The 13,145-nt window shown below is 35.5% G+C and overlaps 1 protein-coding gene across 2 annotated transcripts in view; it reads right to left on the bottom strand.

Moving 5' to 3' along the window:
- The window catches only part of LOC107589417 (uncharacterized), an 84,515-nt gene that overhangs the window by 3,314 nt on the left and 68,056 nt on the right, over positions 1 to 13,145 (bottom strand). Inside the window, exon 1 of one of the 2 annotated variants that reach the window (XM_016277843.1) lies at positions 4,798 to 4,884. The exons of the other annotated variant lie outside the window; for it this stretch is intronic. The gene's annotated coding sequence lies outside the window, so the exon portion shown is untranslated. Of the gene's footprint in view, positions 1 to 4,797; positions 4,885 to 13,145 lie in introns of those variants that run through there. 2 annotated transcript variants of the gene reach the window in all.

Raw genomic sequence — 13,145 nt, forward strand, 5'->3', positions numbered from 1 at the left:
CCTTAGGGAGTGTGATGGATTGTAGCGTGGTAGAAGACTAGTTAGGTACGCAGGAGCTAACCCATTAAGGGCCTTATAGGCAAGTAATAATATTTTGTAACTGATACGGAACTTAATAGGTAGCCAGTGCAGAGACTGTAAAATTGGCGTAATATGATCATATTTTCTTGACCTGGTAAGGACTCTAGCCGCTGCATTTTGGACTATCTGTAGCTTGTTTATTGTAGATGCAGGACAACCACCTAGCAGTGCATTACAATAGTCCAGTCTAGAGGTCATGAATGCATGAACTAGCTTTTCTGCATCAGAAACAGGTATCATGTTTCGTAACTTGGCAATGTTTCTAAGATGGAAGAATGCTGTTTTTGTAACATGGGAAATATGATTTTCAAAAGACAAGTCAAATTATAGTAAATTGGAAAGTTGACCAACCCAATCCTATAAAGGCGGGGGAAAATGAATTTTTATTTTGTCAGAAGGTAGGCTAAATTAAAGGTGATCTAAATGGTAAACTTTTTACATGATCTAATTTACTGTTATTATTTTTCCATTGTCTAGACCAGTGGTTCCCAGTGTGTGTGTGTTTGTATGTATCCCAACGTTGCACATTTTGCATGTCATCTTAATCAAACACCCAATTTATGTCAGCACCTCATATACAGACTTTAAGACCTGAAATACAGACAAAAGTCTGACAATGTGGTCTTAAGGGGGCTTTCACATTAATGTGAAATATAGGCTAATGTGATTATCATAACCTTCAAAGATTATGTTGAGCACTACATGTTTTAAAGTAAAAATACAGCACTGTTTTATGTCAGACTCATGAATTCAAAGTACTTTGCAGTCAATGAAAAGTCCAAATTTTTGCCAAGCAATTGCTTATGATCTGTTTATAAATTTTGACAATTACTTAATGGTGTTTATACCTGCAAACTCATCAACTTTCGGTAAAATTCTGTCATTGTTCTGACACTGGCCATTCATATGATTCATGCAAATACAAAGAGTTGTTTTTTGTGTTGTTTTTTATTAATTTATCTCAGGGGAACTGACTGTCTTCAGAAAAGTTTTAATGGCATTACAGGGGTAACCAGAGAAAAGCTTTATTTTCTCCATATAGTGGACTTCAATGGTCCTCGCGAGTTTGCACTTCCAAAATGCAGTTTAATTGCAGCATCAATGGGCTCTAAACTATCCCAGCCGAGGAAGAAGGGTCTTATCTAGCGAAACGATCGGTCATTTTCATAAATTAATATTTGTACACGTTTTAACCACAAATGCTCCTCTTGTCTAGCTCTGCATTGTACATGCGTACTGTGTGCACTCCCGTTCAAGAGAGTTAAGGTATGTCGAAAAACTCCCATCTCATTTTTTTCTCCAACTTCAAAATCGTCCTACATCGCTGCAGAAGAACTGACCCAGTGTTTACGCGCAAAGAAGGTCAAACGCCTTTTACAAAAAAAAAATCCATTTTGTCGTTACATCCTGGAAAAACTTCAATCTGGAGAAAATGAGATGCTTTTTGACATACCCTAACTGTCTTGAACGGGAGTGCACATAGTATGCATGTCGCAGAGCTAAACAAGACAAGCATTAGAGGTTAAAAAGTGTATAAATATTAATTAAATTAATGAAAATGACCAATCGTTTCGCTCGATAAGACCCTTCGGCTGAGACTGAGCCCTTTGAAGCTGCATTAAACTGTATTTTGGAAGTTCAAACTTGCGGGCACCATAGAAGTCTACTATATGGAGAAAAATCCTGGAATGCTTTCCTCAAAAAACATAATTTCTTTATGACTGAAGAAAGAAAGACATGAACATCTTGGATGACAAGGGGGTGAGTAAAATTTTTGTTCTGGAAGTGAACTAATCCTTTAAGCATGTCTGCTGTTTTGTTCACACTAATACAGTTTAATAATTTACTAATTAATTTCTGCTTTACTGGCTCATTTTGCTTCTGTAGTGCTTAGCTCCTTAATTGCTGCTTGCAAGTTATATTTGTGAAATAAGATCAGACCACATTTTTTGAATAATCAATGCAAAAATCCACTTATTTTACAAAAAAAACTACATCTAGTAAAATCTTAATTTAAAAACTACAAAAACAAATTATGTTATGAAAAATTTGTGTTACGGAACCATTTGTGATGGTTTTCACTGGCCAAGTATATACACTATAAAACGCATTTCTTTGGAATTTATGGTGCAGATTCTTAATAGGACACAGCAACAAATATATAGGTTAAACAGAAATTATCTTTGATTGTGAAAAAAGCATGAAAGACTGCAGTGCAGAGTGGCACAAAAGCACTTGATGATGTGCATGATGCACTTTAAGGCAACATCAGGTTTTTAAATCTGTGGCCAACCTTGTTCCATTATGAAACAATTAGAGCACAAAGAGAAGAACAAATCTGCAAATGTGATCTCATTCATCTTCATGATCCTCACTTTCCATAACCCTCCACTGAAATTTATTTTTCCTTATGTATTACAAAATCATGCTCTTCATACACTCTGGTTTTTCATAATGAAGAAATCCTGATACAGATTTGGCTTCGACTGTTTTTGCTTTTCTATCTCATCCTTGATACAAGACAGCCTCATCTCAGTGCAGAATGTTTTGGGACTGATCATGACAGCAGCTGAATTTTTTGGTGCACGACCCTTTGACTGAGACTCCAAGAAATCATCTAGACGTCTTGCCAAAATAGCAGCAATGATGAAGTAATCAACGTTAAAAAAAAGTGTTGACTGTCATCATGTGAACTTTTTAGAGTTTCATTAAAGTGTTTCTCCGAGCAGTTAAATGCACCTCTGTGGATTCTGTCATTGAGCATCTTTATGTATGGAATTAGATCTTCAATTATGTCTTTATAGAAGGAAACTGGGATGCCATCTGGTCTCGGTGTGTCTGACACTTGAAGAGACTGTATAGCTGACACAATGTCAACCTCACTGACTGCATGTGAGTTTTCTTCCCCCAGTGATAAGCCCATTTCATCTGTAAAAAGATGCTTTTTATGATTTAATAGTTGGCAGAGTGATTGTATGTGGAGATCTTTCTGAAGCATTGTTGATCTCCAAATACACAGGACGATGGTCACGCATCCCTGAGTCTCTGATTTCACAACTTCTGACACGCATACATTCTTCTGGAACAAATAAATAATCCAGCCTGGACACAACTTGACTGTTGAACGTGTAATTCTGATTTTCAAGGTTCTTTCTTCTCCAGACATCAACCAGCTGAAGAGATTTCATGAACTTTTTAACGCAACAGCGCGGCTTTCTGTGGATTGTGGTATCTGTCACCCCTTTTGAATTGTCTTTGTCAATAAATGGATTGAGAACTGTGTTGAAATCTCCACCAACCACCAGCAGCCCTGTGGTCATTGATTGCAGGTAACTATTTGAACGTTTTTCAAGGGTTTTTGTGTCTGTGTCATGGTTATAAACACTAACCAGAGTGTACCATTGTCCTTCATTTACATTTTAGCAAAACATACGTTCCACAGTATTTCAACACTTATATATTCAAAATGCAGTGTTTTCCTCACTAGTACGGCTGTTCCCTTTCGGGATGTATAGTTTGTGTAGGAAACATACCACTTGTTTTTTAGGCCTTCTATAATATGTTCATCTCCTACTCCAATGTGTGTCTCTTGTAAGAAAACAACATCAGCATTTTGTAGTTTTTGAAATTTCTTATCTCTTTTTATTTTAGGTCTGTTAACATTCCAGGTGATGAAGTTTATGGTCTGTGAAGCCATTGACAGATCTGCTGTCACAGACCAAAGATCCTCAGTTTAGAAAGTTCCCTGTGGGAATGATGGAAGGGTGATGGAAGATAGGATTAGGTAGGATAGCATTCTGAGAGAATTGCTGAGACTTTCATGGTATCCTGACAGCAATAGAATAGTTTTATATTTGGCAGACATTTTTATCCAGAGTCATTTAAATTATATTCAAGATTTATATTTTATCTTCTCAGTTTCCTAGGAATTGAACCAATGCATCCAGTTTCATTCTATGCAATTTTCCCCTCTTTTGAGCTCTAAAAAATTAGTTCCCAAAAATATTACTTTGCTATTATTATTGTTGTTGTTGTTGTTAATCGCATGGGTTTAGCATGGGTTTGTTGTGCAACACTTGCTAGACACAAGTGTGACTCCTGTGGTAGATCGTTTCTACCACAACTGCCTCACCTTGCTTAACCATGTGTTAGTCTCTTATAAAAACATGAGCATCTTATATGACACATGCATATTAATAAAATAATGTTACCTCTTGAAAACCAAGTGTCTTTGAAATATAACAAGAATATCTTAGAAAAGATATGAATAGATTCTTATGCACCTGCTTCCATTATTTATCTGATTCAATTAATAAAGAGGTCCACTTTTTCCATTGTTCCACAAATCACACATATTTGACCTTTTCAAACGTACATTTTCACCTTTTCAAACGTACATTATCACCAAAAATGATAAACTGAAATCATTTTGATTAGAACACATCAGTTGTATTTTTAAAGGTATAGCCCTTTTTTAATAAATGCTTTTTAAATATTATACCCCATGTGAGTGAATGTCTTGTTTGTATACAAATTCTAACTTGAGGATAAAGCTAAAGCTAAAATGTTGATGTTGAATACTTGTTGGATAAATTAGTATTAATATGTATGTCTGTAGATTGTTTTGAAAAAAGTAAGGACAGAATATATTTTTGACAAAATAAGTTTTGTCATTTTAATTAACTTTAAGGATCTTAATAATTTGAAGAAAGTTACCTTTTATCTCTCAGGATAGTGTCTGTAGGACAGGACACTGCCGTCGATTCAACTGTGTCGTTGAGCAGAGTAAGAAACTGACGTTAGATCTGATTCACCTTTGGGTGTGGACTTCTCGGAAAGTGAAAGTTAAGAAAGGAAAAGATAAGTTGTCTCCTTAGCAGATTTTATTTGACTTTTATACTAAATAAAATCAGTATTGATCATATGTATTGTATGTATTAGGTTGTTTTGTTTTGTTTTATTTCATAATATCCATAATAATAAAGCTTATAAAGCTTATTTTCTAAATAAAGTTAAATTACTGTGAAATCATTTTCTTCAGCGATACTATGTCATGAGTTTTTAGTCTGCCAAAATAATAGGTATACGTTTATGGTGAGGCAAAAGAAGACATGCTAAGATCAAATTTAAGTGAAAGCATATTAAGTGAAACAAGTTGTTCTCTGTAGATCTGTTTGCCCTGTAGGCTAAATAAAAATGCTCCAGCCTGAGCTGGATGAATGTTTGCATACTAGACAAACAAAGATCTTCATTGTTGCATTGAAAGACTTCAGGTCTGTTATTGTTCAGTTAACTCATGTTACATTTCTGCGGTAACTGACAAAGAATATGACCTCTAACTGAAGTAATTATATCTTCAGGACAAAGATTAAAAGTATTTATAGTGTTTCAATATATTAGTGAGCCAATATATTAATGAGTAATGGTTCACATTTACAGAAGCATTAGCTTTACCATATCTGGGCTAGTTTTTGATGCACATGAGTCCCTAGCAGTTGTCCATTTTGTTGTGTATATATGTGCACCTCCAGATTTCCTTGTTATTTTAATGTGTATAAATTCGAAATATATTTAAATAAAACCTGATTGTGAGTTATTTGTTGCAAGTTCAGAATTATTTGAGGATGTTTAATTCACAAACCACTCAGCTTCATTTTTAAGGGACATTATGACCAACTTCAGCAGTAGTCATTTTGTAAACTCTGTTGGATGCAAGGGTTAATAAGGAGTTTGCATGTTGTTTGGATTTCTCTTTTAAAGCTTGGCACTTGCCCTTAGGCAAAGTTGTGTGCAAACTGAATTTCTGTTTGACACTGCCACTGTTTTTTAAAACCAATGAAAATGAAGCATAGTCATTTTCGAATGTAAGCAAATGCTGTGATGATATTTAACTACTGAATATTAAATTTGAATTAAGTTTGATTACTAAATACTATTTATAAATATTGGCCTATAGATGGGGCTCTAATGCTTAATGTTTTACTAAGATTGTACAGGGATCAGAAATTAGAAAAAAATTATAAATAGTAAATAAATAAATAAATAAATAAATAAATAATATATATATATATACGTATATACACATAATTAAAAAATTACATTAACTAACAGTTTGGTTTTCAAACTTTATTTCTGACCTCATATTACACTTGATTATTGATTATTATTGTCTCTTTAGTCATCCTTAATCATCCCCAAACTTTAGGCCATCAAAAGAATAGGTACAGATATCAGGAAAAAAAGGAAATCGAAAAGAATAGTTCACCCAAAAATTTGCTGTAAATGTTCTCACTCTCAGACCATCCAAAATACAGAAATGAAAGCATCAGTAAAGGTTCTACCAGGAAGACACTAATGTCAAGTTATTCATGCATAACTACAGTATTAGCTCTGGCCAATCACAGCTATAAGAGTATATAAGTACTGGACTTTCTCTTTTACGATTGTAGTTTATGACAACTACTGATGATTCCCTCCATCCTCCCCACCACCAGTATATAATCTGAGAATTCCATGGACCAGACTACAATTACAATATAAGCTTACCCTATCCTTCGTGTGTGTCTCAAGAATCTCAGGTGCCAATTGTACTGTATCTTGAGACTGCAATCTAAATCACTGTTTTCCTCTTCATGCTGCTCATCAAGATGTTATAAGACATTATTTCTAACTGCATCAATGCACTTCCTTTTGTTCACACGGGATGTGGTACATATCTCAGCTTACAGGATGTGTGTGGGTGTGTGTGTGTGTTCAAAGTAAAAATTTTTTTTAAATATATCAATATAGTACTATACAAATTGTGGGTGTTATTATTTTGAATACACATTTTTGTCCTTAGGAAGCATGGCATGCCTGAAAATTAACAGACAATACACTTTACCCTCATTATAAATGTCTATAAGTATAAGTCTATAAGTCTGGTGGTGGTTTGAGGAGATTCCCCCGCTTTTATTATTATTATTATTATTATTATTATTATTATTATCATTTCATTAGCTCAGAAAATACAAATATCATGATTATATTTCTAACCTTAAGAAAACTGGATCACACCTTCACACTAAAGAAAGCTTGTGGAACTCTTCACTAAAATTATATTTAAATGTTAAATATAATATAATTGTGCTATTCATCTAGTGGAAATACAATTAGAGATCAAGAATTAAAATTTTTATTTTTGATATTAAGAATTTGGTTTTTGTGAGTGATGTCATTTATTGTGTTATCCTTGACGAATAGAGTGTATTCACTACTTTTTTTGTCAAATAAACAAACAAAACAAATAGTCCATGAGAGGCCATGAGAGGCCATGCATGTGGTTTTGCAATGAGTGAAAGGTGTTCTTATGCACAATACCATGGTAAAATGATCAATGCACAGCCTTGAGTGTTTTATTTCTTTTTAAAATTATTTTTCAATTACGAAGGGTTCTGTGTGTGTGTGTGTGTGTGTGTGCATTAGAATGCATTAAAGGTGGGGTAAGCAATTTTTCAAAAATGCTTTAGAAAACTGATTCGGGCCGAGTAGCAAAACAAACATGTAGCCGATCAGCAGTAAGTGGCGTGTCTACTCATGATGTAGAGGAGGGAGCGTTCTGTGCACAGGACGGACATTAGCCGAGCCGAGCGACAGAAAGATAGAGATGGCAGATAAAAAACTGATGAAAATCTCTGCGGAACAAAAGAAGGCTTAAGGCAAGAAGTAGGACCCGTGTAAATATCGGATCAGCTTTCCAGCGCTGGAGAGAACTCAAGGAGTGGAAGGCCTGCGATCGGACGCCGATGTTGCTTTGTTTCTTCTCGATAGGTGAGTAATTAACACTGTGTTTGCGCCGCAATAGCTAAAGTTTAGTACACTGGGCCCGTTGAAAATCATTTGAAATTTGTGTCAATATGTCATAAATAGAACGCAGCAGCAGTTTTCTGTCGGTGATTTGGCGTGTCGCGCCGCGCCACATCCAGTGTAGACCATAGATATGTATATATATCTCTATGGTGTCGACAGCATCACTGATTATAATGAGTTCTATGGTACTTTGTCACGCTGCGTCGCGCCACTCGCATCTGGTGTAGACACGGTGTAACATTGGTTTTGTTTTGTTTCACAGAACTAATCGTTGCCTGGGTTGCTTACGTATGTGGGGCGGAGCTATTAAAATAGGGGTGAGACCCTTTTGGTGTAGGGGTGTGTTGTTTTGGTGATTTCAAATGTCAACATTGGCTACCAGAAATCGCTTACCCCACCTTTAATGAAAATAAGAATTCACAATTCCGTTTGGTGCCACTGGAAGGATAGTAATTACACACAGTCACTCAGTTTAAATTTAAAAAAAAGTTTAAAAGATAATTTTTAAGAATTATAAGAATAATTTGACTTTAAAAGACTTTCCATTCAGGCATGTATCTCGACAATCTCATTTGATTAAAAGGTGATTTGAGATTAATGCTGTTTTGAAGATATTGTGAATCCTACTGTTATGAATCTGACCCCTGTGGTTCTGACTCCTCAGTACACTCATCATGAGATAAGACTGATCTCATCAGCCCTCAAACATTGTCAGACACTTGTGTGGTTAAAAAATAGCAGATGAAGTTTTTGTCCTTTTCTCCACACAGCAAGTGACTGTCCTATCTATCAGTGTTTCAGTACTATTCTGATTCCGCTATAAGCTCCTGATGGTTAAATCGCTTTCTGCCTTTTCTCTGCATCCTCCTACTCCTCCTTGTCTCAGTTCCTCCTTCACAATCTTATCCTTCTGCTGCTGCTACTTCTCTTTCTCTTTCATATTTATTCTCTCACTTCCCATCTACTGCATCCTTCTTTTATCACCTTTTTCAAATCTACATCACCTTTCATCATCATCTTTTTTTTCTTTCTTTAGTTTGGGTCACTAATCTGTTACTGATATTGATATTGATTTCAAAAGCACTGTTTTTTGTAAAGCTGCTTTGGGGCAATGTATATTTTGTGTGTATACACTCTTCAAGGAAGTCTATCTCTGGATATTAAAGTGGGATAGAAGAAAACATATGTCAGAGTACACATTAAATGACATATTTAATAAATACAGAATAATTGCACATCAGAAAGTTTTTATTGTACGATTACTGTTTTTCTAAATGCATATTATGCTGTCTGTGTACATAAGCACAACTACTGCAGTTCGTTTCAGACAGTTTCTTTAACATTAGTTAATGGATTAGGTATCTATGGAAGTTCTTAACCAAAAAGTGAAAATAGATAAATAAATAAATAAAAATTCAAGGAATGGAAGAAAATTGTCTCAAATGCTTACTGAGATTTTTTTCTTCAAAAAGTTTTTTTTTCTCTTCAAGAGGCAACATGGGATGATATCAAATTGAAGGCTAGATAGCATGCAGTACTAACAGCCACTATGGCCCTGTCCCAAATGGCACACTTCATGTGCACTTTCGGTATTGAGGACTTACAGTGTCATTTATGTGAAAATATGAAGTCTGTAAACGCCCGTTAACACAGGCCAGAGACGCTGAAGACAGACGCAAAGAGAAAAATACTGTAGCAGGCAGATCACTCACTGTTCATGATGCACAAACTATTGGAAGAAAATCCTCAATATTGATTTGGGGGTTTATATGAATGTGTTTCTGAGGGGAACTGAACTGACTGTCTTCAGAAAAGTTTACGTGGTAATTTCTTTTAATCTCGTCTCTGTATAGTTCATATTAAAGCAGTGTTTCAGCGCAGCACTGCTTTGTTTACAGCGGTAAGCAAGGAAATGCTGTATCTGGTGTTCTATGAGCGCCTCCTGTTGTCAGAGAGTGAATCTGCGTCTCATTCAGAGCTTCTGCTGTTTGTTTCCTTCAGGCATGTAGTATACATATATTTCACAAAGCTAGTCAGAACACAACATTCTGTTTTTGCTTCAAATTGGGTTATTATTAAATCAAATTATGTATATGAAATTATATAACTAAATGATATGAAATTATATGTATATGAATTATATAACTAAAATTAAATAACTGTAATTTTTCTTCTTTTTAGGAAACAAATCAAAGAAAAAATTAACAAATTCTATTGTTCCTAATATTTTTATTATTTAATTTTTTTTATGCAGTCATTTAAAAATAACACATTTTAGAGCTGTAACGACAATATCGTGATACCGTGAAACCGTGAAATTTTGCTTAAGGTTATCATACCGTCAAAATCTCATACCGGCCCATGCTTGTGGACTCAGAGGAAGACTGTGAGGGTTTAGGGTGCCATTTGGGAGAGGATCTATCTATCTATCTATCTACACTTACACCACATAGCCTATTCTCAGATGAATTTGACAGAAGAAAAAATATTGGAGCATGTAAAACAGATGAATTGTATTGAAATTTTTGTTTTGAGAGGTGATGGTGAATGAGATTGACAGTAAGCAAAAACGTGCTTAGCTAAATGAACTCTAACCTGCCGATTTTAAGAAAAGTTCATTCCCTGTGAAGTTTGTGCATTTGTACATACAGTACTGTAAGTTTTGTACATAAGAATTTCACTATTGTAAGACTTCATCTGTCTAAAAAAGACAAAAGCAAGATAAATTTTATGTGCGGTCATGGTTTATTTTGAATGAAATTACATCTTATTTATGTAACACTGAAAAGGAAGAAATAGCCTATTTGGATTAAACACTATAACTAATTGCATTTGATTATTTGATATTGAGGAAAGGAACCTTATTGGATCAGGCAAATAATGCCACTAATGAAAACCTGTCCATGCATGCAGTGATACCACAGTATTTCATCATTTCCTCCAGTCAGCTAAAGGTTGATGGATCTTATCTTATCTTACAACAATATAAAAACCCTAGCCTAACCCTAACCATATACATTTATGCTGAATAAACATTAACAGTATTATAAGCATTTTATCTCAAGAGCCAATATATGAAGTACACAGTGGCAAGATAAATTAGTACACACATTGTTTTCACAAAACTAATGTCTAATGTGTAGGCAGTTAAGCTTGCACGACCTGTGAATAAATATTCCAAAACTCAGTCGTCAATATAAGACATTCCAATCTCTGACTGGAAGGAGTCCAGCGGTGTGGGAAAGGTAACACCTGAAGGGGGAAGGAGGTATTTATACAAAGTATACAATGATTATTAAAGGGGTCCTATTATGCTTTTTCCCTTTTTCAACTTTAGTTAGTCTGTAATGTTGCTGTTTGAGCATAAAAAAGATCTGCAAAGTTACAAAGCTCAAAGTCCACTTCAAAAAGAGATATTTTATTTAACAGAAATCACAACGAATGACTCATTTGGACTACAACGCATATTTTCTGGGATTTGTGATATCACAAATACCGACGAATGAGACGAGACCTGGTTGAGCTGCACTAGAGAAGGCAATGAGTGTTATCACTATGTCAGAGACACGCTAGCTTTCCCAAGGCAGATGAACTTAGAGTGCTTACAATCATCCGGGTTTAAATCATGCTCAAATTGATTTGATATTGATGCAATATTTACACTGAAGCTCGCAGGCGGCTATGGTAAGGGGCGTGACATTTCCCGACCAGGCGCCGAGTGCTGCCAATCACAACACACACTGGCCCAGCTAACCAATCACAGCACATTTCGTATTTCAGAAGGCGGGCCTTCATTTCATACCGGAACTATTCGAGTCGTTCATGCCAGACTGGGGAGAGAGGTGTTGTAATAATGTAAAATATGTGAAAAATAATGTGTTTTTCGAACAACCTAGTATGAGAGCCTGTTCTAGTACACCCCCAAAACAAAATCAAGACTTTGTAAAAAAGCATAATAGGACCCCTTTAAACAAATGAATGTAGGTTTCTTAACATATAAGTATGCTTTGACTAAACCTATAGTCATGGAGAAGATCAGCCTATAGAATGTGAGAAGACATTACATAATATTTATCACTCACATCCATAATCTCTTGGTCTCTTCCGACCGATTCGATCAGTTGTGGACCACAAATAATTTTTTATTTCAGTATCACAGTCTTCCCTCGTTAGACTTTGTTTTGATGCAGCATCTGAAAGAGGGATCCCAATTCCAGAATTCACTGGAAATTTGTTGGATGGCAGTGTATCATACTCAAAGCTGCTCTTGTACAATCTAAAGAAGGTATATGAAATTTGTAAACATCACAAAGTTCACCAAGTGACTGAATACATACAAAACATGCAGTGGTGTGTTTACCTCTGATCACATCTGTAAAAATAAGCTTAGCGAAGGGCTTTTTTATCTCATCTCCCCTGCCAGTTAAACTATAGCCAGATCATCTGACAGGACTTCCTGCAGGGGCGGATTGGCCATCTGGCAATTCTGGCAAATGCCAGAGGGGCCGGACCAATTTGTTTAATGTGGGCCGGTCAGATTTTTTCTAAATATATATAAATAAAATTGTTTTTACGGGCCAACAGCGCATAGGATGGGTTTTTATCGCTTGCACGATTCCTCTATGGTTATAATAATAATAATGTTAATAATAAATAAATGTTATGCATTTGGCCCAGTCAGCAACGGCCAGCCGCCTGGTCCTGAGATGGGCCGACCGAACCAGTCAGTCAAAATCAAGCACGTCATCAGAGAGAGTGCAACATGAGCTAATTTTCAGTGAAAGCTAGATAATGGACCGCAAAAAAGGAAAGGCGGTGCAGAAAAACTTTGAGAAAGGAAAAAAAGGGCTTAAGTCCGACGCTGCTAAATGCGTAAAATTAACCAAACTCTTTTCAAAAGGTTTAAATTCAGCTGCTGCAGCGGAGGACAGTTAGTGCCGCAGAGGTAAGAAGAAAACAGAAAATACAGCATTTTCACACTACTTCTGCCAGTTAGCTCCTGTTTTTTTTTGTTTTTGTTTTTTGACAGTAGCCTACATTGTATTAAACAGTTGTAAGCTTAACGTAGAACTCCAGTATATTTAAAAAATGTCATTGCTTCGTGATAATTGGTTAAGTGTTAACAAGCCTGTTACTGAATTGAATGACTGAAATATCAGCAGATAAAGTGGGATTTAGGGTAAAAACTGATGTAGGCTACTTGCAATATACACATC

The sequence above is a fragment of the Sinocyclocheilus grahami genome, unplaced genomic scaffold (genome assembly GCF_001515645.1).
Source record: "Sinocyclocheilus grahami isolate Dianchi unplaced genomic scaffold, SAMN03320097.WGS_v1.1 scaffold116.1, whole genome shotgun sequence".
Classification (NCBI taxonomy): domain Eukaryota; kingdom Metazoa; phylum Chordata; class Actinopteri; order Cypriniformes; family Cyprinidae; genus Sinocyclocheilus; species Sinocyclocheilus grahami.